We start from the raw sequence: 16575 nt of genomic DNA, 5'->3' as shown, positions 1-16575 counted from the left end.
CCTGAATAACTGCAAAAAATTACAGTGGTTAAAAAACATCTTGTCAAACCGGTCCTTCAATTATATCTTAAAAATATGAAATCCATCATTTAAGTGCCTCTTAAAATATATGTTGCGTATCATTTGCATACAGTGAATTAGTCACGTCATTTGTATTTTTAGCTCACCTGGCCAAAAGGGCCAAGTGAGCTTTTCTCATCATTTGGCGTCCGGCGTCGTCCGTCGTCGTTAACTTTTACAAAAAGCTTCTTCTCTGAAACTACTGGACCAAATAAAATCAAACTTTGCCACAATCATTATTGGGGTATCTAGTTAAAAATTTGTGTCCGGTGACCCGGCCATCCTACTAAGATGGCCGCCATGGATAAAAATAAAACATAGGGGTAAACCGCAGTTTTTGGCTTATAACTCAAAAACCATTGCATTTAGAACAAATCTGGTATGGGGTTAAATTGTTTATCAGTTCAAGATCTATCTGCCCTGAAATTTTCAGATGAATTGGACAAATGGTTGTTAGGTTGCTGCCCCTAAATTGGTAATTTTAAGGAAATTTTGCTGTTTTTTGTTATTATATTGAATATTATTATAGATAGAGATAAACTGTAAACAGCAATAATTTACAGCAAAGTAAGACCTAAAAAAAAGTCAACATGACCAAAATTGTCGATTTACCCCCTAAGGAGTTATTGCCCTTAACAGTCAATTTTTAACAATTTTCACAGAATTTGTAAATTTTTACTAACATTTTCCACTGAAACCTATCATTATAGATAGGGATAATTGTACACAGCAAGAATGTTCAGTAAGGTAAGATCTACAAAGACATCACCATCATCAAAAACACAATTTTGTCATGAATCCATCTGTGTCCTTTGCTGAATATTCACATAGACCAAGGTGAGCGAAACAGGCTTTTTAGAGCCTCTAGTTTTAGTTGTTATGTTAATGTGTTTTAGTTGAGAATTTTTTAATTGACACGTGATCGAAAAGAAACTGGATCAGCATATACTGTTAATATAAATTGACGTTTTTCGCTGAGTTTCATATATACATACAGTCATGTTCCAGAATTACAATATGTCTGCATGGAAATCTGTTGGTATAATTTTCATCATATTTGTTGTGGCTATAGAGGCTAGATATCATAAAAGTCGGCGTTATTCCTGTAAGTCATTTCTTATCTTATTTCAGTTTTCAATATCAACTGCAGTTTTCAATATAAATTGAAACATAAGTATTAAAAAAAACATATTTTATATTTTATTCTCAAAGACAAAATCATATAAGAAGAGTCACTGGTTCATTTTTTTAAAAACTATTTGTATGTATAACATTTAAAAGAAAATGCACCAACGAGAGTCGCAACATGATAGCAAGGAGCCTGTAAAACGTAGAATCACAAACGCACTGAATTTCGCATAAAAAAAAAGGAAAGTTCCTTATCAAATGGCAAAATCAAAAGCTCAAACACATAACACAAATGGAAAACAACTGTCATATTCCTGACTTGGAACCGGCATTTTCTTATGTAAAGAATGGTTGATAAGATCTGGTTTTATAGCTAGCTAAATCCCTCACTTGTATGCAGTGATGCAGTGTGTGTCGTTGGTTGCAGTTTATAGCATCTCTGCTTTTGTTTTATCACTTGAAACCTTTGATTCTAGTTTGAACGATTTAACATTTTGTCACGCTGGTGCTTTTTGTCGCTTACTATATACAGAATGAATTCTTCTGACTATTGAAGGCCTAAATCTACATCTTCGGTCTCTGGTGGATATTTGAACGATAAGCAATCCTACAATATCTTCTTCTTTTATTAAGCTTTTTGGCATAATAACCGATTATCAGGTTGTCAGCATGTTGACGATGTTAATATCAGCTGTTAGTCACAAAATGACGTGTTTTGTAGAGTGATCGCAGCGAACGAAACCCAAAAGCCTTCATATTGTGTCGAACAGCTAATATTTATAATACTAATATGCAGATAACCTGATATAAGACTTATTTGACTGTATTTGCATCTGTCGGGAGTGTTTTCTTATTTTAACCAGCAACCAGAAGATGACTTGAAAAGTTCGGGTCAAACTTATCAACGTCGGTTCAAATATTATGTCGCTGATATACTGAATATCAAAAGTAGAATTCCAGTACTACTATTTTTTGGTACAGAAATAGTTTCTATGCAAAAGTAGCTGTGTATAAAAACATAGATATAATATCTATGATATAAGTTACTTTTTATGTCATATAAGATAAGTATATACTTATACGAAATTTCACAATACATACATGTAATACAGATATATATTGATAGTTTATACATGTTACACTCCTTTTCAACAAGGTGTTACATAATAATCATTCCAGTATGACATGTTGCATGTTAACAAGCGTTAAAATTGAAATCGGCATAACGCGTACTTTTAAGACAAAAATGGCTTGCCATTTTAATCACACACTCCGTCGATTTATATTTGTAAGACTCAAATCCATGGTGGGTTCCAAATCTATGGCAGATTCCTAATCTATGGCAAATAAGATGTCATGCCATTCCAATTCTATGGCAGCTTTTAAAAATCCTAATCTATGGCAAGTTTAGTAATTTCCTAATTTTTGGCGGTATTTTATTGTGTCCAATAGTTAGTAAAAGTACCAGGATTATAATTTCATACGCCAGACGCGCGTTTCGTCTACATAAGACTCATCAGTGACGCTCAGATCAAAATAGTGAAAAAGCCAAAACATATACAAAGTTGAAGAGCATTGAGGACCAAAAATTCCAAAAAGTCTATGGAAAATACATTGCAAATGGAAAATAATGCAGTACACATACGACCATTAACTTGCATCATTTAAACAAGTGAACATGTACGACAACGGAAGCATGTCTATAAACATTTGTGAAATAAACAGTAAATACTGGTCAACAAAATAATGGCGGCAAACACAGGTAAATGATGAATTCATAACATAAATACAGACTTCAAGATTGAAATGATATGCCTTGTAAAAATAAACATTTTCTAATCTGTGCATTTATTTAACCAACTAGTACTGAAGGTCAATGAACGTTAAGTCCCTAAACAAACAAGAAGGTGGATGTTTAATAAATAAAAAAAAGGGGGATAAATACAAATGAACAGTTTGAACGTTCAAATAATATGTTATTCATCGTTATGGCATCTTTTTTATTTTATGACAATCTAAATAAAATTGGTATCCGTTAATTTCATGTTTCACTTTATAAACTCTGCCAACCGTAGACAGTAAAATGTTTACTTTAATAACTCTTTTTCTGAAATATCCGCTAGTGAAAAAGCGCGGTGTCCTTGTTCATCGCGGACTTCGACCGGTACAGCACATTGTGTCCCTTTTTTTGGCTTATGGGTCACATCTTCATGTTAAAACTCGTCAAATTGTTGTCATCTAGAATGGTGTTCAAATCTATGGGTTCTGCCATCGTTTGCGGCGGTGACGATTTAATATGGCGTTATTGAATTGTGACGTTATATGTTAGATATGCCATAGATTTGGAGAAAACAAAAATCTGCTTTATATAGATTTGAGTTGTTTGGCGTTTGTAACGTCACATTTGCCATAGATTAGGATTCTGTCATAGATTTGGAACCCGCCATAGATTTGAAAACATAGATATTATATCTATGGTATAAAAATACTTTGTATGTCATATAAGATAAGTATAAACTTATACGAAATTTTACAATATATACATGTAATACAGAAATATATTGATAGTTTATACATGTTAAACTCCTTTTCAACAAGGTGTTACGTAATAATTATTCCAGTATGACATGTTGCATGTTAACAAGCGTTAAAATTGAAATCGGCGTAACGCGTACTTTAAGACAAAAATGGCTTGCCATTTTAATCACACACTCCGTCGATTTATATCTGTAAGACTCAAATCCATGGTGGTTTCCAAATCTATGGCAGATTCCTAATTTATGGCAAATAAGATGTCATGCCATTCCAATTCTATGGCAGCTTTTAAAAATCCTAATCTATGGCAAGTTTTGTAATTTCCTAATTTTTTGCGTTATTTTATTCTGTCCAAGTCTATGGAAAATAAATTGCAAATGGAAAATAATGCAGTACACATACGACCATTAACTTGCATTATTTAAACAAGTGAACATGTACGACAACGGAAGCATGTCTATAAACATTTGTGAAATAAACAGTAAATACTGGTCAACAAAATAATGGCGGCAAAAAAACGTAAATGATGATTTCATAATATAAATACAGACTTCAAGATTGAAATGGTGTGCCTTGTAAAAATAAACATTTTCTAATCTGTGCATTTATTTAACCAACTAGTAATGAAGGTGAATGAACGTTAAATCCCTTAACAAACAAGAAGGTTGATTTTTATTAAATAAAAAAGGGGGATAAATAAAAATGAACAGTTTGAATGTTCAAATAATATGTTATTCATCGTTATGGCATATTTTTTTTATTTTTTGACAATCTGAATAAAATTGGTATCTGTTAATTTTATGTTTCACTTTATAAACTTTGCCAACCGTAGACAGTAAAATTTTTACTTTAATAATTCCTTTTCTGAAATATCCGCTGCCGAAAAAAGCGCGGTGTCCTTGTTCATCGCGGACTTCGACCGGTACAGCACATTGTGTCCCTTTTTTTGGCTTATGGGTCACATCTTCATGTTAAAACTCGTCAAATTGTTGTCATCTAGAATGGTGTTCAAATCTATGGGTTCTGCCATCGTTTGCGGCGGTGACGATTTAATATGGCGTTATTGAATTGTGACGTTATATGTTAGATATGCCATAGATTTGGAGAAAACAAAAATCTGCTTTATATAGATTTGAGTTGTTTGGCGTTTGTAACGTCACATTTGCCATAGATTAGGATTCTGTCATAGATTTGGAACCCGCCATAGATTTGAAAACATAGATATTATATCTATGGTATAAAAATACTTTGTATGTCATATAAGATAAGTATAAACTTATACGAAATTTTACAATATATACATGTAATACAGAAATATATTGATAGTTTATACATGTTAAACTCCTTTTCAACAAGGTGTTACTTAATAATTATTCCAGTATGACATGTTGCATGTTAACAAGCGTTAAAATTGAAATCGGCGTAACGCGTACTTTAAGACAAAAATGGCTTGCCATTTTAATCACACACTCCGTCGATTTATATCTGTAAGACTCAAATCCATGGTGGTTTCCAAATCTATGGCAGATTTCTAATTTATGGCAAATAAGATGTCATGCCATTCCAATTCTATGGCAGCTTTTAAAAATCCTAATCTATGGCAAGTTTTGTAATTTCCTAATTTTTTGCGTTATTTTATTGTGTCCAAGTCTATGGAAAATAAATTGCAAATGGAAAATAATGCAGTACACATACGACCATTAACTTGCATTATTTAAACAAGTGAACATGTACGACAACGGAAGCATGTCTATAAACATTTGTGAAATAAACAGTAAATACTGGTCAACAAAATAATGGCGGCAAAAAAACGTAAATGATGATTTCATAATATAAATACAGACTTCAAGATTGAAATGGTGTGCCTTGTAAAAATAAACATTTTCTAATCTGTGCATTTATTTAACCAACTAGTAATGAAGGTCAATGAACGTTAAGTCCCTTAACAAACAAGAAGGTTGATTTTTATTAAATAAAAAAGGGGGATAAATAAAAATGAACAGTTTGAATGTTCAAATAATATGTTATTCATCGTTATGGCATATTTTTTTATTTTATGACAATCTGAATAAAATTGGTATCTGTTAATTTTATGTTTCACTTTATAAACTTTGCCAACCGTAGACAGTAAAATTTTTACTTTAATAATTCCTTTTCTGAAATATCCGCTGCCGAAAAAAGCGCGGTGTCCTTGTCCATCGCGGACTTCGACCGGTACAGCACATTGTGTCCCTTTTCTGGCTTATGGGTCTCATCTTTATGTAAACAATCGTTAAATTGTCGTTATCTAGAATGGTGTTCAAATCTATGGGTTCCGCCATCGTTTGCGGCGGTTTCGATGTAATAATGCGTTATTGAATTGTGACGTTATATGTTAGAACTGCAATAGATTTGGAGAAAACAAAAAACTGTCATAAATTTGAGACGTTTGGCGTTTGTAACGTAACATTTGCCATAGATTAGGAATCTGCGATAGATTTGGAACCCCCATAGATTTGAGTCCTACATATCTACTACTGGCTACTTTCCATATGGTAAATTATAAAGACTATATCTGCATTTGTTATAAAATTGTAAATATCATCAACAATTAAATGTGATAATTCTTTAAATTATTATTGCGTTTGATAACAACTGCCATCTTTATACGTGTGTGTGTGTAAAACACATTTCATTGTAGAGGGGTCTAAAAACAGCAAAAACAACATTTTCCAAAAGGCAAAAAAGTGCAACAAAATGCATTTGACTAACAGGTCGAACAACTGGTGTTCTTTTAAAAATTTTAATAAACCAGGTTCACTACAATTGACGATCGCCAAAAAAATTGATCACAAGTCTAACAGGGTACAACATTACCAAAACATAACAAAAAACGAACAAATGTAAAATATTTCAGATGAAAGATATTCTTCATCTGTATAATCACGATTTGAAATGAATCATGTCAATCTATTTTGATTATAAAAACTATCACAATCTTTAAATGTATACAAAAAATCCAGTTTAAGAGAACATAAAAGACGCTGGTACAATTCAATAATTTCAAACACGATAAAGAGACTGCAAAGATATGCACAAATTTGTATAGTAATTTGCTATATGAACTAGTACCATTCTAACCCTCCAAATTTGACGACAGATAAAATTTTTAAAATGCGTTGAAATACAGTCCCTATAATCAGCCCTGACCAATCTAAGCTGGTATAATATTTTTAATTTTACAACTCCGTGGAAATACAGTCCCAATAAACAGCCCTGACCGATCTAAGCTGGTATAATATTTTAAATTTTACAACTCCGTGGAAATACAGTCCCTATAAACAGCCCTGACCGATCTAAGCAGGTATAATATTTTAAATTTTACAACAGTAGAGCAGATACAACAGGTACTGTGTATTCAAACATCCAAAATAAGTAGCAGTTTGATAATGATTACAAAAATGAGTAATAAATACTGCATTCTTATACATCCCCGACAATCCATTTATTAAACTCGTATGATTAAAAAAATACGAAATGTGTAAGAGTCCAGTACCAAACGAGGGTTGGTGAAGGGCCGACAGACTTGCTTGGAAAAGGGCATTCATGGAAAATCAGAAAACGAGTTGCTCATTTTCCCTACCATCGCTAATTTTTCGGCTTTCATTTGTATCAAGTAAAAAGTTAAATACTGAACTTAGAGGAAAATCAATTCTGAAAGTCCATAATCACATGACAAAATCAAATAACAAAATGCATCAAAAACGTATGGACAAGAACCGTCATATTCCTGACTTGGTACAGACATTTTCAAATGTAGAAAACAAGTATTTGAAGCTTTTAAAAGTGTTTTCTTATTTTAAACTTATCAACGTCGGTTCAAATATTTTGTCGCTGATATACTGAATATCAAAAGTGGAATTCCAGTACCACTGACTTTTGGTACAGAAATAGTGCATATGCAAAAGAAGCAGTGTAAATAAACAAAGATATAATATCTATGGTATAAGAAACTTAACTTATATAAGAAAAGTATATACTTATACGAAATTTCACAATACATAATACAGAAATATATTGATATTTTATACATGCTACACTCCTTTTCAACAAGGTGTTACATAATAATTGTTCCAGTAAAACATTTTTCATGTTTACAAGCGATGCAATTTAAATCGGCGTAACGTGTACTTCTACAAAAAATCATTTGACATGTTAATCCCACACTCCTTCTGTTTATATCTACTATTGGCTACTTGGCATATGGTTTATTATAAGGACCATATCTGCATTTGTCATAAGGTTGTACTAGTGTTTAACGAATAATATTGTTGGTCGGCTTTAAAAAAGACTTTTTGAACTTAACCAGTAATGCCACATTCATATGTTTCCAAAAGTTTGTTCATTGTTCTTTTATGTGTGTTTCTAGTGAAAGGAGGAATTCTACAAACCATACATACCAATAGGCAAAATAATTATTTCATGAAAACCTAGGAGTAAAATTAAAGGACAAAAAGGACATCGAGAGGATAGGGTCGGAAAAGCAAAAGGAGATATAAAAAAGGACACACAATAATTTCGTCTTTTTTTATTCATTTGTACTAGAACTCACAAATGTCTAGAATAACGAAATTCTTTGAAGAAAACATTGATAAATGACGTTCAATCCATATTATAAAAATAACTATTGATAATATATAGAGTCAGTTTTTTCAGGGACACGACACCTTAAACATAATCTTAAAATACCATACATGATAATTCTTCAGACAGAAAGTTGTATCCTGGAACTAGTACGCACAATATAATGGTTTTATTTCATATTGGGGCAATCAAGAAATATAAAGATGTCATATCTAAATGTTTACTAAACTCAGTATTTTCTGATGTATATTTTAAAGCGAGGTCATGTGATGATGTAGCTATAATAGGAGCCGGTATAGCTGGAACATACGCTGGATGGAGACTCAGAAACCTAAATAAACAAATAACTGTGTACGAATACTCTAACAGAGTAGGGGGAAGATGTTACACGATGAAATTTCCAGATATTCCTGACATCAATATTGAGCTCAGCGCTATGCGATTCTCTGCAACACGTAAGATTAAAAAAAGTATAAAGTCAAATTTAAAAAAAAAATCATCAACTTAAATTATAATTCTAAATTTCAGTCTCTTTATATTCGGAAAGAACAATTCATTTTTTTTTCTAATAGATCATTGGTATATGTTTTCCTGAGCAACATTTTCTTATACTTTGCCAAAATGAAAATTTACACTGCTCTTTACAATTATATAATAAAAAGGATGGTTCACCTTGTTATTGTTAGTTAGTCGTTGAAAAGTTTTTTTATTTTTTTTTATTGAGTAGGGAATAACAAAAATAAAATAGAAAATTTTTGATCTGCAAGGGGGGATTAACAGTTGTTACATTTGAATGAATCATCACTATAGCATTGCATTATCTAATTAAATATTGAAATTTAGTTATCAAAATAATGCATTGATATGATTTAAACTGATCTAACTACTTATTACATATTTCCAGCACACAAATTACTGTATGATACAATACGAGAATTAGGACTTTCGGTCCAAAAATTAGTTTTAGGCAGTGGAGCATCAGCTGATACTACTGTACACGTACGTGGAGCACATCTACGATACAAAGATTTAGGGGGTACCAGTACTCCTTACAAACTACTTCCGAATGAGCAGAAACCAGTTAGTCAACTTCAATGGTACATTTTACCTAAGTTGTTGCTTACATTTATTAGATCTGTATCCCTGAATAAGTTTTAACTATCAAATGTAATCATAAACAATTGAAATAGTTCAATTGTCCGACCTTTGCAGAAATACGCCATTAATTGGAAAACTTAAAGAAATGTCATAGATTAGAAAACAACACGAACTCCACTAAAATCAGGTAGTGAAATCAAGTGCTCCGGAAGGGGTAAGAATTTCCCGTACTGTATACGGCACAAATCGTGTTACTTCTTTGTTCAGTTCGGTAATGATGGAAAGTTATTATGACTGCGGAAGAAAATCATATTTGGTTTCTGACACACTTTTATCATAATGGCCAATCAGCTCATGATGACGACCATAATATTTCTTGATTGATGATCTTAATTTAAAATTATATCATGCCCGTTCAATATAATAATTATATCAATTTATGAATAAATGATACCTTCAGAGATTTAAAGTACCCCATCATAAATGTAATTCAATTATACTTTATATTTTGTATAAAACTTTGATGATAAAAAATAGTTGGTTATTTCTTTATCAAAATCTGTTGTTATATAATTTCAGGGAAATGTTCACGAATTTATACCGACGTACTAACGACTAATGTCCCTGAAGATGCTAAATGATTTCAAATTAAAGATGTTAATGGACTTCCAATGTACAAGCTAAGGTAATATCTAATTTTGTTGTATCATATCAATTATTCAAAATCAATGCGTGGTTAATGGTGAAGTTAAGCATCAATTTAATGAATTAAGAATGTAAGATCAAAAATAATATAAAAGATCCGACTTAAAAGGATCTATAGTTTATACGTCAGTCAAACAGCAGCTTAACTATAGAATCAATTTCAAGACGTTTCTACACAAAGATCAGCAAACAATATTTAACAATTAAGAATGAAATGCTTCTTTTTGTAAATTTATTGGGGTGTAACAACGTTGACCGAAGTACATTTTGTATGAAGCGCGGAGTCGCTTAATGCTAAAAATGTACGCACGGTCAACGCTTTTACAACCCTATAAAGTTACAAAAAGAAGCATTCAATACTTTTATTACATTTTTTTTTATCTAGGATCATGAAAAGACGATTTTTATCAAGTTTTATTTAATTCACCTGTGCACTTTATTGTGAGACCTCGTGTCATCATGAATGATAAATTTGATTTTCTAATGCAATTGCTTACGGAATAACATGTGATGTGCAGTTAGCCAATCAGAATAACGTATTATAATGAAACATACATCTGATGTAATTATTCCCATGTATAATTATGATATGTAGTATCATTCTTTGTAATAATAAATAGTATTGGTAATAGATAAATAGTATGTTAGCAATTCTATAGACTCAGGGCGAGTTTGAGTGTGACAAGTTTTAAAGACGACGATATATTGTTGACAACTATGGTTTCTTCTTTTGATGTGTTATGAGGTCTAATAAACACCTATTTCAACTTCCATAAGAAAATATATTTATAGAGCAAATACATAGAGAAAAATGTAAAGGACCAAGAATAAACACCTATCTTAATATATTTTTCAAAGATCTTATTTTTTAGTCTTAAAACAATAATTTGATGGGGATGTGAATTGTCATAACCCCTACGTTGACTGACAGATGGAATCGTCAGCATTTCATTTAGATGAATATATTAGAGAAGAACTAATTTCTGCCCAAAAAGGTTTCATCTACTCTTTGGTCGGGTTGTTGTCTCTGACACATTCCTCATTTCCATACTCAATTTTGTTTGTAATTGAAGAGAAAATTAAATTTAACTGTCCTAGGGACTATCCGTTTTGAATTTTCTTCGGTATTTATTTGAATTTACGTTTTATCCTCCATCTGTTAATCTTACTTTATAATATTAGAATCGTAGATGTTTTTGACGAAAGGAAATGTGATTAATTTTAAAAGCTTTAATGTATATCAGTATGTCAGGGAAAAAACCCGGACCGAAATTGAAACGAAAATAACAGTCGACCACAAGTGAGTGAAAAATATTATTAAAATGCATTTCATATTTGTGCTCTATTTTTGTATTATCAATTCGTTGTACCATAAATTCCTTAGTTCAGAAGCACAGAATTATATCAGAGACACAGCTTCCTTCATTAGCTTAGGTTTAAGTGCATCGGCAAAGGTTATTACATCGCCTCCGTCTCATGCAGAGAATGAAGTTTTAACAGTGACAACAGGATTTAGTTCTATACCTGAAAAGCTACTTGAAGAGTTCCTTTGGGCGACTCGAAGGTGAGTTCAAAATGAGAAAGGTTATAGCAACGTCAAGTTAAAACCGACGAAATCATGATCAAATATAAAAACAATTAAACGACAACTGTCCAAAATCATCACACATAAAACTAGCGAATGAGCAAAACGAACACAAATGAAATTATACGGTGAACTATCATGTTTCTCTTTAGTGGCAAACAAATCCTGTAGAAGTTAAGATCCTGGTTCACTCAGGGCACTCGTTCAAATCTTATATGTAGAAGTTAAGATCATGCTTCACTTATATCACTCATTCAAATATTATATGTAGAAGTTAAGATCCTGCTTTACTCATGGCACTCATTCAAATCTTATATGTAGAAGTTAAGATCATGCTTCACTCATAGCATTCGTTCAAATCTTATATGTATAAGTTAAGATCATGCTTCACTTATATCACTCATTCAAATATTATATGTAGAAGTTAAGATCCTGCTTTACTCATAGCACTCATTCAAATATTATATGTAGAAGTTAAGATCCTGCTTTACTCATGGCACTCGTTCAAAATTTATATGTAGAAGTTAAGATCCTGCTCCACTCATAGCACTCGTTCAAATCTTATATATATAAGTTAAGATCCTGCTTCACTCACGGCATTCGTTCAAATCTTATATGTATAAGTTAAGATCCTGCTTTACTCATGGCACTCATTCAAATCTTATATGTAGAAGTTAAGATCCTGCTTCACTCATGGCACTCGTTCAAATCTTATATGTAGAAGTTAAGATCATGCTTCACTTATAGCACTCGTTCAAATCTTATATGTAGAAGTTAAGATCCGGCTTTACTCATAGCACTCATTCAAATATTATATGTAGAAGTTAAGATCCTGCTTTACTCATGGCACTCATTCAAATATTATATGTAGAAGTTAACATCCTACTTCACTTATATCACTCGTTCAAATCTTATATGTAGAAGTTAAGATCCTGCTTTACTCATGGCACCCGTTCGGATCTTATATGTAGAAGTTAAGATCCTGCTTCACTCATGACATTCGTTCAAATCTTATATGTAGAAGTTAAGATCATGCTTCACTCATGGCATTCGTTCAAATATTATATGTAGAAGTTAACATCCTACTTCACTTATATCACTCGTTCAAATCTTATATGTAGAAGTTAAGATCCTGCTTTACTCATGGCACCCGTTCAAATCTTATATGTAGAAGTTAAGATCATGCTTCACTCATGGCATTCGTTCAAATCTTATATGTAGAAGTTAAGATCATGCTTCACTCACGGCACTCGTTCAAATCTTATATGTATAAGTTAAGATCCTGCTTCACTTATATCACTCGTTCAAATCTTATATGTATAAGTCAACATCCTGCTTCACTTATATCACTCGTTCAAATCTTATATGTAGACGTTAAGATCCTGCTTTACTCATAGCACTCGTTCAAATCTTATATGTATAATTCAACATCCTGCTTCACTTATATCACTCGTTCAAATCTTATATGTAGAAGTTAACATCCTGCTTCACTCATGGCATTTGTTCAAATCTTATATGTAGAAGTTAAGATCCTGCTTCACTCATGGCATTCGTTCAAATCTTATATGTAGAATTTAACATCCTGCTTCACTCATGGCGATCGTTCAAATCTTATATGTATAATTTAACATCCTGCTTCACTCATGGCGATCGTTCAAATCTTATATGTAGAAGTTAACATCCTGCTTCACTCATTGCACTCGTTCAAATCTTATATGTATAAGTTAAGATCCTGCTTTACTCATGGCACTCGTTCAAACATTTTATGCAGAAGATAAGCAACATCTTGGCCGATACCCTTATTTGTTAATTAACGTTATAATGTAAATTTCTCCTTCACACATCATTAATTCACACGTTTTCATTTGTCAGTTTAGCTGTAGATAAAACATTGTGTTTGGAAAATATCGTAAATTTAAGTAAAACTTCGCGTGAATAACATAATAATAACTGATCATGTGTTTTTGTAATATCAATGTAACGATCAAGTGTACAACTGAGGGAATGCAGATATTTCATTTTATTTTACTAAATTGATGAAACAACTTATAACTTCGTTCCATGAAACGAAGCAAATATAAGACAAAAGTCAACAAGGAAAAATCAATTCTCAAAATTCATTGCATCTTAACTAAATTAAAAATATATATGTAATATATTTAAACAACCAGCACAATGTTAAGCTGAATCACCACTTAAAAGCAATTAAGAAAATGAGAAATGGTTATTACAACTTGTACTTCGAACGTACGATTACAAGAAATGGACGGACAAGCATTGTAAAGGTAATTGATGTATACAATACTATTTAAATGTATAATGAAAAAACTATATTGGTTTTCAAAGGTATCAGGATTATAATTTAATACGCGAGACGCGCATTTCGTCTATATACGATTCATTAGTGACGCTCATATCAAAAAGGTTTAAAAGCCATAAAACATGTACAAGTTAAAACTTTAAGAGCATTAAGGACCCAAATTCCCAAAAGATGTCCCAAATACGACTAAGGTAATCTATTTCTTGGATAAGAAAATCAATAGGTGTTTAGAAGGGGAAAAAATTTTAACAGGAAATTTATCAAAATGACCATATAATTGGTATTCATGTCAACACCGAAGTGCTGACTACTGAGCTGGTGAAATGTCAACTAGCAATGGCATCTTATAAAACAATATTAATTTATATAAACTCATTATAATACAAATGTGTAAATTTTGTCTTATGCATAGTCCGTTTCTGTGTGTGTTACATTTTTATGTTGTGTCGTTGTTCTCCTCTTATATTTAATGCGTTTCCCTCAGTTTTAGTTGGTTATACCCCGATTTTTTGGTCCATCTTTTTACGAGTTTAAAAAAGTGGTATACTCCTGTTGCCTTGATTTGTAAACTTTGTGTCGCGTTTGTTGTTGTTTTCTTAACGCTACAAAAGTAGAAAAAATACATTGTTTAATAAGACTTTATTTACCCTTTTTTTTAACTTTCAATAACTGAATAATGCATGTACATGATATTTGTAATCAGACTTTTTACAAACGTAGAAACAAATACTTCGTTTAATCAGTTTGAAGTTAGAAACAAATGTAGCGTTTTAGCAAACAAACGACAAGCAACAAGGCGCATTTGTAGCGTTTGCATAGTTTGTCAAATTGTATGTCAACTTGACAAACGTATTTTAGAAACAAATAATCAACACATGTGCGCGCTTAGTCGTTTGTGTAGTTTGTGTTAGAAAGTCAACGCCTACAGTTTGTTGTTCATCTTGTGTTAGAACAAACGCTACCATTGTTTCTAACTTCACCATGATTGAACGTTATTTTTACTTTTACGGTTGTGAAAAGTCTGTTTACCAACAACACGTGGATGCGTTATCATGGTTATTGAAAGTTCAAATAGGGTCAGTAAACAGTGATTAAACGATGTGTTTGTTTCTACATTTGTAGCGTGTATATAACAAACACCACATAACGTTTAAGTAATTTTGGTTAGCAATGAATGCACTCTAGAAACCACCTGTGTTAAGCGAGTACAAATGTTGGTGTTACCATAATCTAAAGTTCGGGTCTTATGAATTTCAAATAAATTGAACCTGTATTAGCCGTGATTGATTTTCACACGGAAAGCATACAGAACCACTACCATTGGTTACTTATACATACAATACTCTTGTTTTCACTATAAAGTATATTAAACAATATGCAAATACATTAAAATAAATGTTTTGTTTTCAGAATAAACCTTTGATAAAGAAGTGTGCTAAAAAGATCATCCTTGCAGTCAATAGATTATCACTTGAAAGGCTGAACTGGAAAGGTTTGCACCAACCTCATATCAGAGAATACATAACCAAATCAGTGAAAGATGTCAGCGCTGGGAAACTTTTTCTAGCTTATAATATCCCTTGGTGGAGAAATTCTCCGGTTTACTCCAAATATGCTATATCAGATACCCCATTAAAGCAAACTTCCGATTTCGGTACATCAAAAGCTAATCCTACAAAGTCCATACTACTACCCATGTACACCGATAGTGAAATGTCATACTGGAACGAACTAATTGAAAGGGAACATGGTAATATAAATAATAGGGATGTGGTCTTCTCCGTTGGAAAAGAAATTGTCAAAGTTACAAACAAATATTTGTCTGCCATATATCGACTTCCACTTTCAGACATACCACCACCAATAAATGGAATTTTCGGTTATTGGCAGAATTATCCATATGGTGGGGCGTGGCAGCTATGGATGCCAGGATATATATGGCCGGAAGTTGAAAAACAGATGACAAAACCGTCAAAGAATGATGATGTGTTTGTAGCTGTAAACGCATTCAGTTCTCGCTCTTCGTTCTCTAACTCAGCGTTGCAAGTAGTGGAGCTCGTTATGCCATATTTTGGTTTAAAATGTAGAGAGTAAAACTATTACTTTATTTTTGTAGTATGTGCTTTTACTTTTCAGGACTTTGCAATTAAGAAATAAAACCTGTTCGTCATAACTGTGTTGTAATGAATTCTTTTAATCTGAAATGATGAACCAAATATATAAACTAAATTATTTGCACTTAAAGATCTATAACTGCTTAAATTGCACCCATAATTTTCTTATATTCTCATTTTTAAACGATATATTAAAGCAAAGAGAAAAGAAAGACGAAAGATACCAACAGGGACAGTCAAACTCATAAATCTAAAACAAACTGACAACGCCATGGCTAAAAATGAAAAAAATACAAACAGAAAAACAATAGTGCACATGATACAACACAAAAAACTTAAGAATAAACAACACGAACCCCACCAAACCTAAGGGTGATCTCAGGTGCTCCGGAAGGGTAGCAGATTCT

The 16575-nt window shown here is 32.1% G+C and overlaps 1 pseudogene; it reads left to right on the top strand.

Annotated features, from left to right (window-relative positions):
* The first annotated feature begins 1077 nt into the window (after window positions 1-1077).
* Window positions 1078-16148, top strand: LOC134701165 (aplysianin-A-like; annotated as a pseudogene).
* Window positions 16149-16575: the final 427 nt, after the last annotated feature.

The sequence above is a fragment of the Mytilus trossulus genome, unplaced genomic scaffold (assembly GCF_036588685.1).
Source record: "Mytilus trossulus isolate FHL-02 unplaced genomic scaffold, PNRI_Mtr1.1.1.hap1 h1tg000233l__unscaffolded, whole genome shotgun sequence".
NCBI lineage: Eukaryota > Metazoa > Mollusca > Bivalvia > Mytilida > Mytilidae > Mytilus > Mytilus trossulus.
Note: the sequence above shows the minus strand (reverse complement) of the source record. Positions and strands in the feature narration are given on the sequence as shown.